Consider the following 24,371-nt stretch of genomic DNA (forward strand, 5'->3'; position numbering starts at 1 on the left):
GTAGGCTCTGGTTCTAGATTTCTATCACATCCACATTACTTTAAATGTAATCGACATTTATTTGTTAAGAACATAGTGTCTTCATTAGTTGGAAATAAAAACTCATTGCATTCAGTAGGCAAGAAAAGGGTAGATTAAACAGTGGTGACTTTAAAAAAATCTACCTTTTATGAATTCATTAATTCATTCAGTTATTCATTCATGATTGACTAAGCAGCTACTCTCTGTCATGATCTGTGTCAGCATGGGATGAACCAGAGATCACCTCTGCTCAAAGAGTTTATGATTCAGTGGAGATCCTGTTAGTATTCACCAGAATCCGCTGAGGCCTCTTAGGTTCCAGGACCCACAGATTTGATTCACTAGGTCTGGGGTAGATGCACAGGTATCTGTATATTTAACAAGCAGAGAAGGGCTATAATAGAAATACCAGAAGTCCAAAGCATTAATATGGTTACTTATATGCACCACCTCCTGACTCTCCCACTTCATCCTCCTACCACCTGAAATTAAAAGTATTAGTAAAATGGGATGTCTGGGTGGCTCAGTCGGTTAAGTGTCTGCCTTCTACTCAGGTCATGATCGCAGGGTCCTGGGATAGAGTCCTGCATCAGTCTCCCTGCTCAGTGGGGAGCCTGCTTCTCCCTCTGCCTGCCGCTCCCCCTGCTTGTGCTCTCTCTCTCCCTCTCTGACAAATAAATAAATAAAATCTTTTTTAAATACTTTTTTAAAAAAGTATTAGTAAGACAAATACATAAATAATTAAAAGTATTAGTAAAAACAATACCAAACTATAAAATAAAATTTTCAGATGTTCAACAATGTTCAAATATTATCATGATAATTGCTTTTTTGAAATATTAAATGCTAGACCAAATTTTTCCAGGAACCTATTTTTGGGTAATGCTATTTGGCTGGTGCCCTAAGCATGCTCATGGTCAGTCTATTCCAGGGGAGTCTGACACAGTGGTCTGGTGACCATGCTGGCCCCGGGCCAATGCATTTGTATGCTTTCTTTTGCTGAGGTAAAACTGGTACCTGAGTTGGCACTGATGAAGCAGACTGCCAGGAAGACAGAGGCTGTATTAGCTGTTGATGCCCAAGAAACATTCTCAGGTCTATACACTCACCTTCCCCCAAACTAAGTTTATAAGGATGAATTATTGGTAGACATTCAGTCATCCATTTAGAAAAAAAGCACTTGTTGAGTTCCTACAAGGTGAAAATACTGGATTAATAGCTGGGGGATTACAAAGATAAATAAAATGGCTTGTGCTTCATGGAAGCTTGGGAACAAGAGATCAGAGCCGCTTTCTGGCTTTCGTGGGAGGGTGTTCCAAGCTTAAGAATTAAAGTAGCATAGAGGACAAAACATGTCTTTTAGACTTGAAGAGATATGGGTTCAAATCCTAACTCTATTTCTTGCTGAAGAGACTACTTAACTTTGATGGATCTTTGTTTCTTCATCCTTAAAACATGAAGATGAATTCATTCCTTATAGGGATGATTGAAGTATTAACAAAACAACATGTGTTAGGCTTTAATGCATCATCTGGCACATAATAAGTGCTTTACAAAGGACAGTTGTTAAATATAGTGTATATACTAAATCATGAACAAATTCCAAACATAATAATGTTTACACATAAATATACTAGTAATGTTTAATTATAAGTGCTTTGCTTTGCATTGTGAAACTGTTTATATGCATACACACACACAATTTTTCTCCCTATATTTCACAAGTTGGCAATTAATATTTCCACACACACACACAAAATGAATCTCAAGACATTTGCTCCCTGAGGATTTTGTGTCCTGGAGAGTAGTCAGTAAAATAAGAGGACACCAATCACAAATAGAGATAGCTCACCTACTTTCCACTGTTATCATACATACCCACCCAAATACTGCATGATTCATAAAATGGGTACACTACAGATAGTGAATGAATAATTAATAATCGCCACTCTTACCTCACAAGTAGAACCTGAGGCATGAAGATGAGACTGCTTCTAAATTATTTCCCCCTCAGGCTGAACTGGATGTTTATTTTCAACTAAGATCATTAGAAGTCTGGGGCGCCTGGGTGGCTCAGTTGGTTGAGCGACTGCCTTCGGCCCAGGTCATGATCCCGGAGCCTCGGGATTGAGTCCCTCATCAGGCTCCCCGCTCGGCGGAGAGTCTGCTTCTCCCTCTGACCCTACCCCCTCTTGTGCTCTCTCTCTCTCAAATAAATAAAATCTTTAAAAAAATAAAATAAAATAATTAAAAAAAATCATTATAAGTCCCTGTAAAGTACCTTTGGAGTGGTGGAGATAGATAGAAAGTAAACATAGAAATCCCCTAATCTCCCAATATATTATATAATAAAACATCACTGTTGTCATTATAATATTTTAAAATATGTTTACACTGCATTTCAATTTAATAATCCCTAAGCTGTCCTTCCCCTTACAAGTTGAAGAATAAAGGGTCATTTTTAACACTTCAGAAACTGTTGGATAAGATTGTTGACATGATTTGCCTAAGGATTAATGGCATAATGTTGTATCGCATTTACCACAGAACCTGACAGGGAGGAGAAAGAGAGAGAGAGAGAGAGAGATCTATGTATGCCAAGCCATTTCACATAAACATTCAAGTCAAAGTAGGGTTTACCTGATTCTTTTTAAGATTTCCAGCTTGATATTTTACTAAAGATGATATAATTATGAAGTATTTTCAAACAGAACTCTTTAGATCCTGTATATATTTATTTTTGCACAAATAACTCTTTTATATTTAATTTGACTTCATTGCCTCCCTTGTTGAAGCCAGCAGCTCAGTTTACAAGCCTCTGAGCTACTGTTGGCTGTTGCCTTTTTTCCCAATGAAAAGTACAATTTGATAAGTACCATGCATCTTCCCTTCATGCCACCAATACCTCTCTCCCTCTGGCTCAGGTTGCTCAAAGCACAGATCCCCTCTTACCCATTCCCAGGTTTGAAACACATAGCCTCATTTCAAAGTATAGCCAGCTTCCCTCTACTTTCCTCTGGGAGATAAAAAGGGGGTAAAGGGGGCAAAGAGGGCTCTCTGGGCCTCCCCTACCATACACACTAAACTGCCCCTTCTCCCCCTCATCAAAAAAAAAAAAAAAAGAAAAAAGAAAAATAATCATTTAATTGCTTCCTACTACAGTTTTTTTGTATTATTATTTGAAGATTTCTTTGATTTTTTTCTGGTATAAGTAATGATACTTATTTTGCAGAAATGCATTTGTCTGAGAGAGAAATTAATTTTAGAATTAAGATAGAGGAGATATAAAAATTGTTTAGAAATATATTTTTTACTTTTCCAATCAGGTTTAAATTAACTTAATGAAGATTTACAGGTTTCTGGAATTGAGAAATATTTGAAAACGGATTGTATATTAATTATCCACTAATATTTTCCTAATTAATCTCTGAAAAAGAGAACCATGAAGTCAAAAGAACTACCTGGAAAAAAATTTTGATGTGTATCAAACTTAAAATAAAGCCATGCTTTTTAAATTAGTAATTTTCACAATCTGAATCTGCCAAAATGTATCAAACTATTTGGTTACATGTTAGCTTCTGCTATGGCAGAGGGAAGTAGTTTGTAGCAGATCAGAACTTTTCTGGAGAACAAACAGAAAAATAGTATAAAATACCAAATTGTTTGAGTGTACTAGGATGCTAGGGAGGCAATGAGAAATGGAGAGGGTATAAATTCTACACTGAAGTGACTTTTACAGCCATTTTTATCCTGGGGGCATTTGTCAATTGGGCATAGGGAGGGAACTGAGAATCTCAGCATTGCAACTAAGGAAGGAGAATCTTGGGTGATAAAAAACCAGCACAGCTTTGGGTAGATATCTGAGGGGCCTCAAACACAGAGAAGTTTATCATTTCAAAAAAATGCCAATTTCTGGGGCTTCACAGGGCAGAATGCTGAAGACCTAAGTGGAAAGACTCTAAAAAGCAGTGCAAAATTTGGCAGTCTTGTGAGACAGGACCTGCAGGAGGAAGGGCCTTAGAGAAACATCAGACTTTCAGCTGAAAATTCTTGAGAACCAGAGTGAACCAGAGGTGGAGGTAGACTCTTTCCAGGGCTTCAACCCAGCCTCAACATGGAACAGTTCATGATTAAATTATGATGAATTATCATGTTATCTAGAAACGGATTGTGTATTAATTATCCACTAATATTTTTAGTGAAGAGAGGCATGAATTCATTATGGAGGAAGGTACATCTGAATCCTCTATAATATTCTATATATAATAGTCAATCTTTACTAAAAAATGATTAAGTATGCCCCCCAGACTCCCCAGTATAACATAATCAAGAAACCGAAAGAAAAAGTAGAAAACAGAAATGCATTCATAGATAAACATGATATTGGAGTTAGCTAAGAAATTTAAAATAACTCTAAAATAGTCAAAACAATAGAGGGCGACAAGATAAAGAATTTTACCAGAGTATTAGAATCTGTAAAAAAGGATCAAATAAAAATTCTAGAACTGAGAAATACACTGAGATTAACTCATTACGTGGATTAAATGAACTGATTTTTATATGCAATAGAAGACAGAATTAGTAAACTCAAGGAGCCAGTAGAAAATATCTGAATTTAAGCAGAAAAGTAAAATAATGAAAAACATAGGAAAGAACTTTGGAGAAATGTGGAACACAGTGAAAAAGTCTAACAGCAGTGTAGTTGGACCCCAGAAGGAGCACAGAGTGAGAATGAAGAAGAAACAAGGATGAATTGCAGTAAGGAATGAAGAATAATTGTAAAAGTAAGCATTTATATATATATATATATATATATATATATATATATATATATATATATGAGAATATATACATAAAAATGAATATTGACTGTCAATTGACATAAAACAATAACAGAAATGTTTCTACCAAGTTTAAAATGTATGCAGAATTAAGTATGGCAATGATGATACAAAAGATGGGAAAAAGTAAATGGAATTAAAGAATTCTAATATTCTAAAATTAGTAAGAATTTGGTAAGAAAAATCATCCGTATTAGATTGTAATAAATCAAGGATTCGTATTCTAATTTTGGGGATAAATGTTGAAGAATAGTAAAAGACTGTATAACTAACTAATCAGGAAAAAATTAAATATTTTTGATTAATCAAAAAAAGGGGCAAGAAACAAAAGAAAAATGATCAAATAAAAACCAGGTAACAATATGGTAGATATCAACCAAGATGTAGCAATAATTACTTTAGATTTAAAAGTACTAAATATTCTAATTAAGAGTCTAAAATTACCACACTGGAAAAAATATAAACCCCAGCTATATTCTGCTTATGATAGATACACCCTAAATATAAGAACACAGGAAAGTTGAAAATATAACTATGCAAAAGGATACAGCATGGAAACATCAACCAGGAGAATGGGATGACTCTTAACTCCTATCAAAGTAGACTTTATGGGAAGGGACATTACTTGACATAAAAAAGGTCTGCTAGTTAATAATTTATTGTTTCCTAACTCCAAAATACTCTTTACCCTGTATTTACTGGAATTGAATTCTACATACTACATTTCTCTTTTTCCAGCTGACTACCAATAGAGGGTACTAGAGAAACACTGCAAAGCTGCAAAAGAAAGGACTCTTCCTTCTAGTGTTTGTTTCAGCCAGTAGCAGCCAGTGGATCCAGGCAGCATTTTGCAAGAGTCCAGGCAGCATTTACCTCTGCTGTTGTGGCCCTTACAGTTAAGCAAAGGTGTCCTTTTATCAAGTTTCTTCACCACGTCCTCACTCTTCACCCATTTTCCAGGCAAGGGAATCTCATTTTAGTTACTGTTTGTGGGCAGTGAATTCTAGGGGCAGCTACACTCTTAGCCTTGCAGCACCTCCTCTAAGGTTCCACATTCCTTTTCTGGAAAGCTCTAAGAGGAGTAGCCTGCTTGCAGTGGGTCCTACCTCTATAATCCTTGCAGTTCTCTTTCTACTCTTTTGTAGTTAGCCACTATTTAATTCAGTTAACAATTCTTTGTAGTAAATCTGTAGTTTCTGTTTTCTGACTGTAGCTTAACTGATACAAGGTATTTTATACAAAAAGGGGATTAGACTAGGAAACGATAGTACAATTCTAAATCTGTATTCAGTCAATAACATGACTTTAAAATACATAAAGCAAAAAATTAACAGAAATAAAAGGAGATATTGACAAACCTCCAATCATAGTAAAAATTTTTAACACACCTTTCTCAATAGCTGATTGAATTTCAGACCACCCCTTCTAAAAAAAATGAAATAAAAGAAAAAGAAAAAAAAAAAAAAACCTTTTAAGGACATAGAAGTTCTGGGTAACACAAGTAACGAACTGGACCTAATTGATAATATGTAGAATCCTGCATCAAAGAACATCAGAATGTGCATTCTTTTCCAAATGTACCTGAAACCTTTACCAAAATTGAACATAGCTTAATTGTAAGTCAAGCCACAACAAACTTCTCATTTTATATGGAAATACAAAGGGCCAAGAATAGTTGAGATAAATTTGAAAAACAAAGCTGGAGCACTTAAACGATATTAAGAACTATTGAGAATTATTATAAAGCTACAATAATTAAAGTACTATCTTTTTTTTCTTTTTTCTTTTTTCTTTTTTTAAAGATTTTATTTATTTATTTGACAGAGAGAGAGATAGCGAGAGCAGGAACACAAGCAGGGGGAGTGGGAGAGGGAGAAGCAGGCTTCCCGCGGAGCAGGGAGCCCAATGCAGGACTGGATCCCAGGACCCTGGGATCATGACCTGAGCCGAAGGCAGATGCTTAATGACTGAGCCACTCAGGCACCCCAAAGCATTATGGTTTTGATGCAAGGATAAACAATTAGACCACTTGAACAGAATAAAAAGCCCAGAAATAGATACACATATAAACGATCAGTTAATTTATGAGAAGAGTGACCCTACCATGAAATGAGGGAAATTATGGTCTTTTTAATCAATGGCACTTGGCTAAGTCAAAAGGGAAAAATAAATTTGACTCCTACCTTACATAATACGCAAAAATCAATGCCAAATACATTGAAAAACTAAGTGTTAAAAAAAAATCAAGTTCTTAGAAATAAAATATTTTCATGACTTTGGGGTAAGCAAAAATTTCTTAGGCAGGACACAAAAAGTAATAAATTGGAATATGTTATAAGTAATAACTCCTGTTCATCAAAATTTACCATGAAGAAAATGAAAAAAAGGCAGTTCATGGAATAAGAGAAAATATTTATAATACATATATTTGACATGGACTCATATTCAGAATATATGGAGGACTTCTATAAATCAATATGAAAAAGGCAGACAATCCAGTAGAGAAATGGACCAAAACTTTTAGTAGATGTGTAGACATGTCATAAAAGAGGATTTCCAAATGGTCAATAAACTTATTAAAAAGTTGCCAACTTCATTAGTCATCAAGGGCATGCAAACTGAAATTCCAGGTTAGATGCAACCACAAATCCACCAGAATGACTAAAATAAAAAAGACAGACAATACCAAGTGTTGGAAAGTACATTATGTAACTGGAACTATTACATATGGCTTATATGAATGCAAATTTGTACAACCACTGTGGAAAACTGGCAGCATCTACTTCCTCCTATACTCTATGTCTGGGTAATCTTTTTTCCTCCTATAAGCCTAGCAGAAATGCATTCTTATGCTGAAAAGTACACATGGACAAGAATGTTCTCAGTAGCACTATCCATAACAATAAAACATTAAAAATATTCCAAATCCCAATCAACAGTAGAAAAGATACATAAATGGTGGTATATTTATACAATGAAAAAATATTATATGGCAGTGGAATAAATGAACTCTAACTATAAGCTTCCACATGAAAGAATCTTACAAGTAAAATGTTGAGTGATACAAAAGAATATGCACTGTATAATTTATTTTTAAAAGTGTCAAAGGCAGGCAAAACTAATTTGTGGTGTTAGAAGTCACAGTAGTGGTTACCCTTGAGAGGGCACTTAGTAACTGAAATGGGCCAGGAGGGAGGTCCTGGGGCTTACTGATATCACCATTTTTATCTATTTATGTATGTATGTATGTATGTATGTATGTATGTATGTATGTATCTATCATCTATCTATCATCTATCTATCACCTATCATCTATCTCTCTATCATCTATCTATCATCTATCTATTCATCTATTTCTATCCATCTACCTATATTAAGCCATACATTTACAATTTGTGTACTTTATTAAATATACGTTATACATCATTAAAAGTTTTACATTAAGAAAATGGCAGGCCAGGACAGCTTGAAATTTCACATATCAAAAACTGAGTTTTCCTAAAGCAAGACTTTCCTAAACACATGTCCTCTACTATCCCACCTATGATCTCTGCATTGTCTGTAAGTAAGAGTGATAATGCAGAAGAAGAATTTGATAGGAGGTGTTTTTCTGCAAAATGCACAACCACACAAAACAAATGAAATGAAGTTCATGCAAGTGGATTGAAAATTATTAGACTGTGTGTATGGTGGGTTGAGTGGAAGAGGTTATGGTTTTCTGAAGCCCCTAAATTTCCTAAATAAACTACATTGGACATGCAGCAGTTTTTTTCTATCAATATCATAACTTTTTAAAATTTAGTTATGGTTAAAGAAAAAGAAAACCCTCTGTGCTTGCTCACTCATGATCCAAACTCCCTACAACTGTTTGTTATCCTAACTGGTAAGTATGATGATCTGATGACCAGATCAATGACCTCAGGACCAACCTTATTTCAGTTAACACTCAATTCTAAGGAAAAGGAGGGAAGAAGGATGTGTCAATAGTGAGGACAGGAGGGTTTTTTTCAAACTACAGCTCTCTCCCCCCACCCTCACCCCCAATGCCATCCCATTATTCTTGAGAGCAAATTTTAGATCAGAAAGATTTGAAGGAATAAAAAAATATTGGGAATTAGGGAGATGGAAAGATAAGTGGAAAACAGAGGTAGTCATCTGCCATTGGAAGACAAGAACAAAGCCAGATGACCAGTTTAGTATGGGTAGTAGTTGAACAAATTCTGTAACAACACAGTAACATGAAGGCCCATGGAAGATAGAATCTCTGCGAGGAAAAGGGGGAAAATGGCAACTGCATGAGAAGATAAGGCTTCTATGAACTGCAGATTATCTGTACTTTTCTACATTTATGGAATTTGTCAGTGAATGTATGGGCAACATCTGAAGGGATTCTGTACATAGGTTGAAATGTATAAATTCATAAATTGTGTCATTTTTAATGTATATCAAGTCTTGTCCCTTAGGCTGATAATGACCCTCATGTTTAACAGGATGTTCCCTTCACTGTTAACTACATTAGTGAATATAAAAGATGCGGACATTAACTGAGATCTGAACTTTTGAGAATGTTTAATTAAGCCTTGCCTCTAGTACTTAAGGAGATTTACATGTCTTCAATGTGTTACTTCCTCTATTCTCCTTCTCTGAGTAGGATTCCATGGACTTTCAACACACATGCATGTACACACACATCTTCCTAAAGTAGAAACTAGGTATGGTCAGCCTGGGAATATATACTGAGAGCTGACTGTGGAGGCCATGGGCTATTGCAATCCTTTTTTTTTTTTTTAAACAATTGAAACTTAGGTTTCCAAATGTTTCCTCAACAGGCGTGAAGTGGTTATTATGTCACAGTTTTATTCCTAACACCTTCACATTAACAAAATTGAGCTGATTTCTAACAAGTTAAATGGGCGCTTTTTTGGGAAGGGCGGGGGGAATGACAATACAATGTCTTCCCAAGCTATAACTTAGGTGATCTTTAAAGACAGCATTGAATTCTTCTGCTTGAGTTATACTGGCTAATAGGAATTTAAGTGATAACTAGGGAGAGCACTGAAGCATTCACGCATGTGAAATCAGATGAACACCTACAATGTGGAATTTCCTAAGGAAAATTATTCTAGCGGAGAAATACAGGCCCAGGTTGAGTGCCAGTATCTTTTAAACTAACATGTGGAGTTATCATCCTAATGAGTAACAACTAAAGGTGCCTATAGTAAAGCAAGACCAACATTTTCAAGTCTATATTTTCAAACACATTTAAAAACACCAGCTTGAACAGAATTATATACAACTCCCTTCCTCTGCCAAGGGAAATTTAATATTACTTTCTACATTTTGGTTGCATATATTAATGCTTACTCTTGAAAGGCACATGTACAACTTATTTAAGTAAATCTTAAATAAATAAATCTTATCTACTTTAATAAGTCGTATTTATTTATCAAGATTTATTATTTAATAGTCAATATTTTATTTATTAAGATTTAATAACTCTTATTTACTTAAGTAAATAGCCAAATAGAACAATTAATTCACCTGTGCAAAGAAATTGAAATCAAGAGCTCTGATTTGTATTAGTGATTTTTATTTTTGTTCAGTAATTATGATACTAGTCTTTCTGAAGCATTTTATTTTAAATGATCTGCTTAAGACTATTTACTTAAAACTATTCTACTTAAATCAATTTTTTACTTGTCATGCAATTATAGATTGCAATGTGACTTCAGCTTTTACTCATCAAGGTTAAAGGGACATGTTCCAATATACATCCTGTGTCAAATCAGCTCAATTACCTTTCAAAGTTGCCTAAAATTTGTGAAATATTAATGATTCAAATATATGAATCCTGAATATTTCATACTAGATGTATGTCACATCATACAGTATGTAAATAAGTGTACCCCCAAGGCTTCTAAAATGTAGAGATAAAGCTGAATCTTTGCTATCACGCTTATTTTACAACAGTTTTTCCCATTGTATAATTTAGAATGATGTTGATAATGATCATGGCCATTGGATCCTTAGTTTCCTCATTTACAAAATGGTGTTAATGATAATATCTGCCTCATGTGGTTTTTGAGAAGAGTAATAGAAGAAGGTTGCCTGATAATAGTAGGTGCTCAATAAATGTTAAGTATTATAATATTGTTATTGTCATTTTTATTATTGCTGTTACTGCTCATCAATTTAAAAAAATTGGACAATTAGGAAAATGTTCTATTGGACACATGGATCATACTCCTTTATCATGTATATTTTTAAATTTAGCCAGAGCTGTGATAAGTTATAGTCATTCCTTAGTGATCTTTAAGCTAGACTGCTGCAGTATTGTATGAACATCCCTGAAAAAATTCAACAAGGCTCTTCATGGGTGCAAAATGTTATAACTTGAATGGTACTTTCCAGAAAGATGACTCAATGTATTTTACACTGGTTAAGAGACAATATTCTGGGCTCCCTGATATAAAAGGATTTAAAAACCCTTGAGTGTATGGTTTGTACAGCTTTTGTTACCATAGCCTATCTTTATCGGGGCACCTATTTATCTATTTTCAACTGATGTGTCACATAAAAGAAAAAAAAAAGACAAATTGCAGTCAAATTCTAGAGAGAATATGGTTTTAGTAGAGAGATGTGGTTTTAGTCATTGTGTCTTAATTTGAAAGTATTCTACTGCAGTAAGGAATAAACTGTGGGTTTATGACTGGAGGTCAGTTTAAGGTTCTGTATCTCATGATTAGGATTCATGTTCATCTGTTGTTTTCTTTTAAGTCATAATCAATGTCCGATATGCTAGTTTCACTGCTCAGAAGATGAATAACTTTGTGAATTTAGGGCAGTTTCTGTTACAAGCAGTTACTTTCCATTCTGAACAGTGGCAAAAAAAATAAAAAGCTATTTTTCCTGAATAGCTTTTAAAATGATTTCTCTTTGGAAATGTCTTTGAAAATGACCAGATTGGAAGTTTTAGCCATTTGGTTATAATAACACTGATGAGTAACAGATTGAGCAGGGTTGAACAGGTACTTAAAAGTCCACTTTGGGAACAAAAAAAAATCTCAGTTCTATCTTGATTATGTACTTGTGTTGCACACCATGACAACTCACCAACTTAGGTTGGTTCTATGCACTTGAAAAAGAGGCTTAAAAATTATTTAAGCCTCTGTGAAACACTACACAACACAATCTTGCCTTCAGTTGTATCCCTTTCTCCCATATCAGAATAATATTCCATTCTTTATTCAAATCAAGACAATGAAGAAAACTACAGAATGTGTACATAGTTAGCAGTTTGAAGGATTCTGGCCCATCTCTCACTTTCAGTACATTCTTTTTCTCTTCTCTCTTTATTTACCTTTCCCTTTATACAACTCTTTGAGCTCCTGCCACACACGAAAAAACAAAAACAAAAACATAACCCTGTAAAATATTATTATTGGGTCCTAATCAAATTAATTTTTCCATTTGGAGGAAAACAGTCCACCCAGCCTGAAATAAAATTTTTGAGAGCACCTGAATGGCATTCAGGGTCTAACTGGTGAAATGTGAAAGATCCAAAGCCCTTTGGTGTGTATAATAACATTATTAGCACATTAAGTTTAATCATAAGGGGTTAAACAAATTTATCAATACAAATAAATTTTCATGCATTCATTTCAAACTAGTGCTTACTTGAAAATGGCAAACACTTAGCTGGTGTTTCAAACATGGAGACCCTTACTGATACCTATAAATATTTTATAGATGAGGAATGTGAAATTTTAAACAAGGTTGGCAACTATTTTTCATTGCTCATGCTGAACCACCTTTGCATGGTAGGCTCCTTATGAGAGACATTCATTCACAGATCCATTGATTCACTCACTCATACATCAAACATTTTATGCCAGGCATGACAGAATACGTGAATGGAAGACAATGGCCCTTGCCTTAGAAAAAGAGAGCTCAGATTGTCTCTCTATCCTGCTCAGTAGCATTCAGTATCTTTAGTCCACAGCAATATCATGAATTAAGGAGACAACAGCTCATACCACAAATGATTAAAAAAAAAAAACCTGGACTCTGAGATAGTCATCGTCTTTCACTTGATTAGAGGTAGATATCCTCAAATTATACACTTGATTGAGGAATACAAATTAGGATAAAACAAAGCAGCAAAAAGTCTGTTACTCAAATCAAACAGGATTCTAGCTTCCCTGTCTCGTCAAAGTGGGAATGAGATAGGGCTTGTCCTTGAGGGGTCAGGGAACCACTTTGGAATTCTCTACCTTCTGACTGCCCGTATAAAGTGATTTCTTGGCTGCTTACTAGGATTATCTATAAACAACGTTCCTTGTTCCTCAGGTGGGAAGGAAGAAAAGGAGCCCCAGTTCCCCCCGAGTTACTTGAGCTTTCCCCTGAAGGCCAACCCCTCCCGTCCCACCCAGCCAGGAAAGGTAAAAAGCTGGAACTGAGCACACTTGAACCTCCTCCTACCTACGCAGCCTGGGCTCAGCCCAGCGGGGGCGGGGCGAAGCTCTGGACTCCTCCCAGCGCCTTCATCTGCACACGCCCGGGTCCAAACGTCCCGCTCTGAGGCCGCGCCGGCGTGCGCGCTCGCGGAGGCGCGCAGGTTTGAAACGTCACATTCCACGCGACTCCACCCCGCCCTTCCGCGAGCGGCCCCACCCACCAGCTGCGTCAGCCTCAGGCTTCTCCGAGACTCTTCTGTATAGGGAACGATTTTTTTTTTTAACCTTGAAAAAAAAAGTTTATATTTTTGTTTTCGGATTCTAAAAGTAATATGACACTTAAGTATAATTTGGAAAACTCAAAAATATGCACATAAAATAAAAATTACCTGTATTCTAAAGAGAAACACTAAGAACATTTATTGTATAGCTTTGTGGTCTTTTTACTATGAATAGATAGATAAAAATTAAATGGATCATGCTGCTTCTCGGCCTCTAACACATAAATACGCAGATATGATATACATAAACTTTATAAAGTTTTGCATATCTTTTCTTTTTTAAAGAACAGTATTTTTACTCTAAATTATACATATGTAGGATTTCAAAACCCCGTGTGTATATATTAAGGAGAACAACCATGTATCTTTTTACACATTTTAGGAAGAACGTTAAAACATTTGAAGAAACCTATGTACCCCTAAGGATTGCATCGTTCTTCTAACCCCTGTTTTGCATTGTATGACAAACATTCCCTTGCTTTTCCTTATAGTTTAATAAATCATATATGTATCATTTTTATTGAAATATGGTACATGGGTACACGTACAGAAAAATGAATTATACTGCAAATGTGTTCAATGAGTTATCACAAAGTGAATGCAGAGGGTAACCACCACCCAAATAAAAGAAGTAAAACATTCCTATTCCTAGCACACCAGAAGACCCTCGTAATCATTACCCTTTTTTTTTTTTTAATTTATTTGACACACAGAGAGAGCACAAGTAGGCAGAGCGGCATGCAGAGGGAGAGGGAGAAGCAGGCTCCCCTCTGAGCAGGGAGCCCAATGCGGGGCTCGATCCCAGGACCCTGGGATCATGACCTGAGCCGAAGGCAGTCGCTTAACGACTGAGCCACCCAGGCGCCCCACCGTTTTTTTTTTTACTCCCCAAAGGTAATGACTGTCCTGGCTTTTAACACAGTGGTTTAGTTTTGCCTCTTTTTGAGCTTTATAAAAATAGTCCAGTCATGGTTTTACTGCTCTATACTGACATTGATTATAGCTATCTTTTACAAAGTACACTTAATATGATGACTTAAATTGGAAGTCTACTCTGTCTTCCTCACCTAACACTAAATAGCATTCATTTTCCACACCATTTCGCATTCTTTTTTTTTTTTTTAAAGATTTTATTTATTTATTTGAGAGAGAGGATGAGAGGAGAGAGAGAGCACATGAGAGGGAGGAGGGTCAGAGGGAGAAGCAGACTCCCTGCCGAGCAGGGAGCCCGATGCGGGACTCGATCCCGGGATTCCAGGATCATGACCTGAGCCGAAGGCAGTCGCTTAACCAACTGAGCCACCCAGGCGCCCAACCATTTAGCATTCTGCTAAAAAGTTAGTTTCTGCATATTCTACTGAATGGATATACCATGATTTCATTTTATTAGAGGTACAGGTGTGGGTTTTTTTTTTGACAATTTTTCCCAAGCAAATATGTATCCTCATGTAATCTTTAGATGTATATTTTGGGGTTCTTTTTTTTTTTTTAAGATTTTATTTATTTATTTGACAGAGACAGAGAGAGAGGGAACACAAGCAGGGGGAGTGGGAGAGGGAGAAGCAGGCTTCCCGCTGAACAGGGAGCCTGATGCAGGACTTGATCCCAGGACCCTGAGATCATGACCCGAGCCAAAGGCAGATGCTTAATGACTGAGCCAATCAGGCGACCCTCAGGGTTATTTCCTTAGAATTATTTTTATAAGTGGAATTTCTAAGTCAAAGAGCATTAACTTTTTAAGGTCTAGTGTCTTTTTGTTATGTTGATTTACTAAAAGAATGATGCCAATTTATAGTCCTGCTAGTGCTGTGTGATGGTATATCGTTTCAACTTCCCAAAATCAATTTTTTTCATCTTTGTTAATTTGGTGAGATACATTTCCCCATTGATGTTTATATTTATACTTTCTTGATTACCAGTCAAGTTGATTACACATATCTATTATTAATTTATATTTCTCTTATTATGATTTGTTTATACATGTTTTTTTCCCCAGTCTTTCCAAGTTTTGATTTGGTTTCTCCATGAGTAGGCAGCCGCTCTGCTTGAGTCCCTTAGGTTAACATCAATGAATTGTGGTCCTTAAGTCAATAATTGGGCTAAATCTCAAGGCTATCATAGGAATTCCTTCAAGGTGTTTTAGTATCTGTTGAATTCCCCACCCCTTCCCATAGATGGCAGGATAGTATTGGCTGGTTTCAATTTCATTACCTCACTGCAGTACCTAAGTGAGGTAGGTCAGGTTCTTCTATCCTCATACACAGCTGAGGAAAATTACTTGTTCCATAAATGACTTGGGCAGATTGCTGAATGGGGATTTGAACCTGTATCTTCCCATTTAGATCTCTACTTTTAATAATCTTGAGCTAAAAGTCTTCCCTCTGTCGTCACAGATCAATCAGTTCAGTTTTGTTAGGTATGGAGTCCATGTATTTCAGATTTGGAAAGAGTTTGCAAAACCAGACAAAAGAGTAAGTAATTGCTAAAGAATGCAGAGCACACGAGATTGACTCATAGTCCTTAAATAATTATAGGAAAATGAGACCCAAAGAGATGATGCCACTATGCATGACCATGCAAGTTGTACATGGCACAACTCCAGAGAGGGCATCATCCACATCCATTATGAATGGTATGAATGGCATCCTCTGGAATTGTGCAGTGCCACACCTGCATAATTCTAGGCAACAACTTCTCAGTATTTATTAAACTTTTATAATCACAAGTGATTTTCAAGCACAGGTCAGTGTAAACTAAAAATAGAATAAATGATGTTGGATTAGAAACCTCTTCCAGAATTTTGTTTTTGGTTGTCAAAACAATTGATACAAAATTTGATGCACCAAGGGTCATTGTTCCAGAAAACATTAAATAATATTAAGGACAAAAAATTTAAGGCAATGCTGTCCTTGTAGAAACATGGTTAAAACACTCTCTGTTGGTGTGTATAAAGACCTCTCATGTGCCAAAAGAAAGTAGGACATTTTCTTACAAATACTGGGCAAATGCAATACAAATTCTCTAACACCAGTTACCTGGTGAGCCAGTGAATAGGAAAGTACTCTTTTGGATTAGAAAGAGACCTTGCAGTTAGCGATGAGCATTTTATAGCAGAAGGCAATTTAGAGACCATCTTGTCTTGCAGTTACCAGTTGTGGTTACTTGTTCAGTCACTCAGCATGAAGTTAGGAGGAATGATTACTACAGATTAGAGATGGCCCTAAATGAAACTAGTGCCTGAGGCTTTCTTGAGTTGCTGAAGATAGGAGTCAGGATAATCCAGACATTTTAGTGTTTTGTTTTTAGTTAACCTGCTTTTGTCTCACTCCACCTGAATTGTTAAATATATCACATACTTTAATATTTCATAAACCTCAGTCAGTAAGCATTAGGTTATTTTGTTTTCAGGGGAGCAGTGTATCATGGTCCTGGAAAGAATACTGGATTCAGAACTAAAAGAAGGGACTTAAGTACTTCCATTTAGGCTTTAAATTTGTAGCATTTAGGCTTTGAATTGATTACTAATTTTTCTCCTCTAAAACTCTGGGTGTAAATGCATATATACATATATATATATGTGTATATATATATATAATTTAAGTATGTATTTTAGAAAAAGAAACATCAAAAAAGACTTTCAGCGGTGCCTGGGTGGCTCAGTTGGTTAAATATCTGTCTTCAGCTCAGGTCATGATCCCAGGGTCCTGGATTGAGCCCCGAGTCAGGCTCCCTGCTCCTTGAGGAGTCCTTTTCTCCCTCTGCCCCTCCCCCCTGCTCATGCTCTCTCTCTCAACTAAATAAAATCTTTTTTATAAAAAGCCTTTCACATTAACTCAAAGCAGAAAACACACACACAAAACTATACCATATATTTCTTTCTCTTTTTTTTTCAAGTTTTTATTTAAATTCCAGTTAGTTAATGTACAGTATAATATTAGTTTCAGGTGTACAATACAGTGATTTAACATTTCCGTACATCACTCAGTGCTCATCATAACAAGTGCATTCCTTAATCCCCACCACCTATTTAACACATCCCCCCATCCACTTCCCTTCTGGTAACCATCAGTTTGTTCTCTATAGTTAAGAGTCTGTTTCTTGGTTTGCCTCCCTTTCTCTCTCTTTTTTCCCTTTGCTCATTTAGTTTCTTAAATTCCACAGATGAGTGAAATCATATGGTATTTGTCTTTCTTTGACTGACTTCACTTGCCTAATACTCTCTAGTTCCATCCATGTCATTGCAAATGGCAAGATTTCATTCTTTTATGGCTAATATTACCATATATATACATATATATGCACACACATATATATACATATATGGTATATATGTATACATGTATATATATATGTATACCACTTCTCTATCCATTCATCAGTAGATGGACACTTGGGCTGTTTCCATAATTTGGGTATTGCAGATAATGCTTCTATAAACATCAGGGTGCATGTATCCCTTTGAATTAGCATTTTTGTATTCTTTGGGTAAATACCTAGTGCAATTGCTGGATCTTAGGATAGTTCCATTTTTAACTTTTTGAGGAACCTCCATAATGTTTTCCACAGTAGCTGCACCAGCTTGCATTCCCACCAACAGTGTAAGAGGTTTCCGCTTTCTCCACATCCTCTCCAACACCTATTGTTTCTTGTGTTGTTGATTTTAGCCATTCTGACAGGTGTGAGGTGATATCTCACTGTAGTTTTGATTTGCACTTCCCTGATGATGAGTGATGTTGAACATCTTTTCATGCGTCTGTTGGCCATCTAGATGTCTTCTTTGAAGAAATGTCTGTTCATAACTTTTGCTCATTTTTAAGTTGGATTATTAATTTTTTGGGTGTTGAGTTTTATAAGTTCTTTATATGTTTTGGATACGAACCCTTTATCAGATATGTCTTCTCCCATTCCGTAGGTTGCCTTTTAGTTTTGTTGATTATTTCCTTCACTGTGCAGAAGATTTTAATTTGATATATTCCCAATAGTTCATTTTTGCTTTTGTTTCCCTTGCCTCAGGAGATGTATCTAGAAAGAAGTTTCTATGGCTAATGTCAAAGAAGTCTTTGCCTGTGTTCTCTTCTAAGATTTTAATAGTTTCTGGTCTCATACTTAGGTCTTTAATCCATTTTGAATTTATTTTTGTATGTGGTATAAGAAAGTAGTCCAGTTTCATTCTTTTGCGTGTTACTGTCCAGTTTTCCCAGCACGATTTGTTGAAGACACAGTCTTTTTGCCATTGGAGATTCTGTCCTGCTTTGTCAAAGATTAATTGACCATATAGTTGTGGGTTCATTTCTGGGTTTTCTATTCTGTTTTACTGATCTGTATTTCTATTTTTGTGCTGGTACCATACTGTTTTGATCACTACAGCTTTGTAATATAAGTTGAAGTCTGGTATTGTGATGCCTCCAGCTTTCCTTTTCTCGTTCAAGGTTGCTTTGACTATTTGGGGTCTTCTGTGGTCCATACACATTTTAGGATTGTTCTAGTTCTGTGAAGAATGCTGTTGGTATTTTGATAGGGATTGCATTAAATATGTAGATTGCTTTGGGTAGTATAGTCATTTTAACAATATTTGTTCTTCCAATCCATGAGCATGTCTTTCCTTTTCTTTGTGTCATCTCCAATTTTTTTCATCAGTGTTTTATAGTGATCACCTCTTAGGTTTATTCCTAGGTATCTTACTGCTTTTAGTGCAATTATAAATGGGATTGATTCCTTAATTTCTCTTCTGCTTCATTATTGGTGTATAGAAATACAACAGATTTCTGTATGTTGATTTTGTGTCCTGTGACTTTGCCAAATTCATTTGTCAGTTCTAGCAGGTTTTTAGTGGAGTCTTTCAGGTTTTTTACATATAGTATCATGTCATCTGCAAATAGTGAACATTTTACTTCTTCCTTGCCAATTTGGATGACTTATTTTTGTTGTTGTTGTCTGATTGCTGTGGCTAGGACTTCCAGTACTGTGTTAAATAACAGTGGTGAGAATGGACATCCCTGTCTAGTTCCTGACCTTAGAGGAAAAGCTCTCAGTTTTTCCCCATTGTGGGATGATATTAGCTGTGGGTTTTTCATATATGGCCTTTATTATGTTGAGGTATGTTCCCTCTATCCCTACTTTATTGAGGGTTTTTGTCATGAATTGATGTTGTGTATTTATTTCTGATAACTTTTTAAGGAACCTCCATAATGTTATCCCTAGTCATTCTTTTACATATCCTTTGTAAAATATCTATTATATTTGTAATAGTAAATATAATAACTTCCTATCAAAGCCAAAGAGATTAATGCTGTCTTTTTCACATACAGGGTAATTTCATAATCAAACTTGTCTTTAAAATTCTTTATTATGATTGGCAAAAAATTTGATACAGAAAATACAAGAAATGTGTTTCCTGTTCTTTGGAATAGCCTTAGCAATTACCTCCTGCTAAAGTGCAAAAGCAATTATCTGCTTTCCTTTGCAAACACAAATTGTTTAAGACTTGTCCTTGTCTTGAAGTTACAGGAAAAGCAAATTAATGAGCAGGCTTGATATTGTTGAGGAAACTCAGGGGCTATCCCTGAGGATGTAGGCTGAAGCCTCTATATTACATTTGGGACCTTCACCAGTGTGTGGGTGCCCTGTGGAACCTCTGGAGGCAGTTTTGCAAATTCCAGGTATAGCTGTGCTTGGTCAAATAGCTGTTAGTTTCTGTTTAGAAATGGGCAAAGTTTAACTTTACATCATTCTTGTCCGTGTTGGCATCTCTTTCCTGCTCTCTGTCCCAGCTGCAGTTACTTCATTTGGGGCTATCAAGGCTAAAATTTAGAAACAATACTCCTTAGAATAGCAAACACAGGACTTGAATTTTTCAAAAGAAAATTCGGGAAGCAACAAAATAAAAATAAAAATGTTCATGTTTACAGAGCACTGGTTTCTACACATTACTGAAAGTTCACATGCTCTTTTCTCTGCTTCAGCATAATTTGAGATAAACTTCCTTGATTTCTATTCCGAATTGGATTTGGATAGGTAGAGCTAGGTCTGGAGAAATTATACCAGACTCTTCTTTCTAATTCTACTTCTGGTTCTGCCTCCTCTGCCCCAATGAACCCATCCTCTGGCCCCAGGCCATCTTCTTGGAAGGCATCCCAGGCCTGTTGGTCTTATACTGCCCTTGTCATGTTTCCTTTGCTGGGTTTTAGGTAGTGGGCAGTGCTGTGCTTATAAACTGGCTCTCAGGAAAACAAACACACAAACAATCTTCAGTAGTGTGTCAATTTCCATGTATAAATATTCCTACCATGGCCCCTTTTAAGCTACTCCCATGAGATCACTGCACATGGCATTGGGAAGAGAGGAGTACAATTTCCTCTCAGAAGGCTCGAGCACACCATGTCTGTTTGACTTTACAGACACCTTCTGAATTTCAGTGCTAGCTGTCTCTGGGCTTTTTGCCCATGATCTATTTCTTTCTTCTTTAATTTTTATGAATTACACTTACTAGGAGAAAGGATCCTTTTTTTTCTTGGCTGGTTAGTCCCAAGCCAGGTTTTCTGCATTCTCGTCATTGTCATTGGATCCCTCTAACGATGCCCTTGTCTACATCACATCACTCCAGCCACCAGCACAGTATGACTCCATTATTCCTTCTTGTTCAAAAGCATATGACTGCTTGATAAATTCCCTCTTTCTGCTTAAGGAAAGCTGCCTATTTTTAGCTCACTTGCTGGACAGACAGCAGACAGGTTCTGAGTTTCATGCATGATGAAGCCTTTCTCTGCTCAGCGTGTTATTTCCATTGATTTCTTTTGATGACTGCATCCTTCAGTAACCTGGGGGAAGGGAGTGTGATCTTGAGAATCATATGCCTGAGATTTTACAATATTAAAATCATATTGCACTTAGGAAAATATAATAGATGTCATACAGAGGATGTTTTATCTGTGGGGGAGTAGAGTGAGAGTTCACGGGAAAAGCAGGCCCAGACTTGGAGCCAACAAAAGCAGTTGTCTTGGCACATAAATAAGTTGAATGTGTTCATATGTACACGTATCATTTTATGTTGATTGTTTTCCACTGTGCCTTCATATTGATAAGTATGAACTGTGCCACACATAGCCCGTCACTGGGATATAAAGGCTCCTATGCAGTCCTGAGGAGAAACCATCAGGGTGTCCAGGGGCTTCTCTGCTTCCATAGACATGTAGACACCTCGAGCTGCTACCTCTCTTTTCTGTGTCCTCTGCACTTCCATACCCATATCCTTATTCCTGATTTAGCCATTGGTTTGCTTAGCATTATATTGCATGCATTTCAATTAAATGGATATTTATATGACCTTTAGACTTTCTGAGAGAGGATCAATAAGCATCTCCCATCCAACCGTGCTTAGCTATATTTTGTTAGTGGTATCCTGAAGATGTCTCTTTAAAAACAAACAAACAAAAATTGTCTAAGACCTTTAGAATACAACAACAACAACAACAACAAAAACAAAACCAGAACTCCTCTCAGCTCTGCTATCCATTACTGTGTGTCCTTGTTCAAGCCACTGAACTCTGAGCCTCTGTTTCCTCAATGGAAAATGAGGAGACTGAGCTTGGACTTGGCCCTGGATCACTAAGTCCTTTCCTGCTGCATCTCTGAGTTGGTAAATTTCATGGTGGGACTTTTGGGGTAAAAGGATGAAGTGGGGTTGGGGGCTGATGGGAGGTAGTTGGTAAGGAAATAGAAGGTGGTTTTGAGATGACCTCTTTCTGACTGCAGCCCCCAGAGCTAAGGTTGCTAGATTTAGCAAATAAAATTAGAGGATGCTCAGTTACATTTGAATTTCAGAAAATCAATGAATAATTTTTAGTATCTGTATATTACAAATATTGCCGGGGACATACTTACACTAAAATTAGTCATTGTTTATCTGAAATTCAAATTTAACTTGTTCTACTGGATTTTGTCTGGCAACTCTATATAATGGCAGATAACAACATATTCTGTCTCAACAAGTTGGGCTGGACAAATAGGGCATTTTAGCAAAAAACAGAGCACCAGTTTGTAAAGACAGATGTGGGTAATCATTTGGTACCTATGCAGCATGGGGTGGGGAAGGTGTTACTTTTTCTTTTTTTGCCCAGGTTGTAATACCACTTCTATGATAAAAAAAAAAAACAACTGTGTGACATTTTAGTACTGACATAAGAAGTCACCAGGCTAATCCCTGAATAGACCTAAGAACTCTGCATGGAGGTGTAGATAAGAAAGATCAGTTACCACGAGAAGAGAAAGATGAAAGAAATGCTATTAGATTTTTACTTAAAGCAGAAAATACTAACATTACTTCTGGCTCAGGAATTGAATTGAATGACTTTGTAGTTTGTATATTAAAATGAAGGAAGAAAACTCATAATAGAAGAATTTAAAAGTTTTAGCAAGAGTTAAATAAGTGTCACATTTAATCAGGGTGCTGCCCCAGTATTTTCTTAATCTTCAGCTGCTTGCAAAAAAAAAAAAAAAAAAAAGAAGAAGAAGAAAATAGTAAGAAGGGTAAAATGAAGGGGGGGAATCGGAGGGGGAGACTAACAATGAAGGACTATGGACCCTGAGAAACAAACTGAGGGTTCTAGAGGGGAGGGGGGCGGGGGGATGGGTTAGCCTGGTGATGGGTATTAAAGAGGGCACGTACTGCATGGAGCACTGGGTGTTATATGCAAACAATGAATCATGGAACACTACATCAAAAACTAATGTAATGTATGGTGATTAACATAACATAATAAAATTTAAAAAAGAAGTCAGTCATGCATTTGTGCAGAAGATTATTGCATTGCTCTCTTTTATTAATCTAATGGATATTTAGTAGGTAGAAACTATGAACTAGATAACAGGAGCCACACATTAGAGGTTTGTGATTGCTGACATTTCTGTTGTCTGCCCACTGGTTGGCAGGTCTTATTACTGATGGCAAGCAAGAGATGTCCCAGCTCTTGACCTGCCCAAGTACAACAGTTTAACCACATCCAGGTTCCATATATACTCTGCCTCTCATGCTGAGAGATTCTCACATATTTTGATTCTCTGGTTTAAAATGGATATATGTATTCATCTAAGGAGGACACACATTTGCCTTCTTTTCCATATTTCTTTGGGAATTAATCACATATAAGGTATAAATACTTGTACAACAAATACCTAGCTGTGGGATGACTTCATTTTTCATTCATTCAAATTTGTTAATGTAGCACTTACTCTGGCCTTGCCATAATGCTAGTGGGAGAAAAAATAAGTCAATGGAAGATCATGATGCAGTATATGTGCCAATAAAGAGCTAAAGCACGGGATACTGATGCATCACTGTGGGGACCACTAACCTATTGCCCAGTGTGTATCAGGAAGGTTTTCTGCAAGAGGGATTATACAGAGGAAGAGGGCAGGCTGAGTATGTAGACACACACACTCTAGATAGAGGTATTGCGTGTTCTAAGACTCAGGAGGAATGAGAACATGACACTTTTGGGGTATTTCAAGGGATTCAGTTTGACTGGGAGAGAGGTGAAGGAGCTCACGTTGACAAGAGATGAGATTCACAGCTGAGCAGGGCCCAGACTGCGATCATCTTGATGTCATGCTCAATAGCTTAGAAATTCCTAAGGACTGTGGGAAGGGGTTTGGAGTATTTAAAAAGGAGATGTGTGTTTTAATATAGTCCCTCTGGCTACAGGCTGAAGTGTGCAAGGACCACACAGGAGGTAGGGAGACAAGCTAGAAGAGGGTTTCCCTAGGCACCCCAGTGT

The 24,371-nt window shown here is 36.5% G+C and overlaps 1 protein-coding gene across 1 annotated transcript in view; it reads right to left on the bottom strand.

Annotated features, from left to right (window-relative positions):
• Positions 1–13,397, bottom strand: part of SPATA16 (spermatogenesis associated 16) — a 224,248-nt gene extending 210,851 nt beyond the window's left edge. The window contains exon 1 of the mRNA XM_034999115.1: positions 13,344–13,397. The gene's annotated coding sequence lies outside the window, so the exon portion shown is untranslated. The remainder of the gene's footprint in view (positions 1–13,343) is intronic.
• Between the last annotated feature and the right edge of the window lie 10,974 nt (positions 13,398–24,371).

This window comes from Mirounga leonina, unplaced genomic scaffold, assembly GCF_011800145.1.
Source record: "Mirounga leonina isolate KUSES-001 unplaced genomic scaffold, KU_Mleo_1.0 Mir_115, whole genome shotgun sequence".
In the NCBI taxonomy this organism is placed as follows: Eukaryota; Metazoa; Chordata; class Mammalia; order Carnivora; family Phocidae; genus Mirounga; species Mirounga leonina.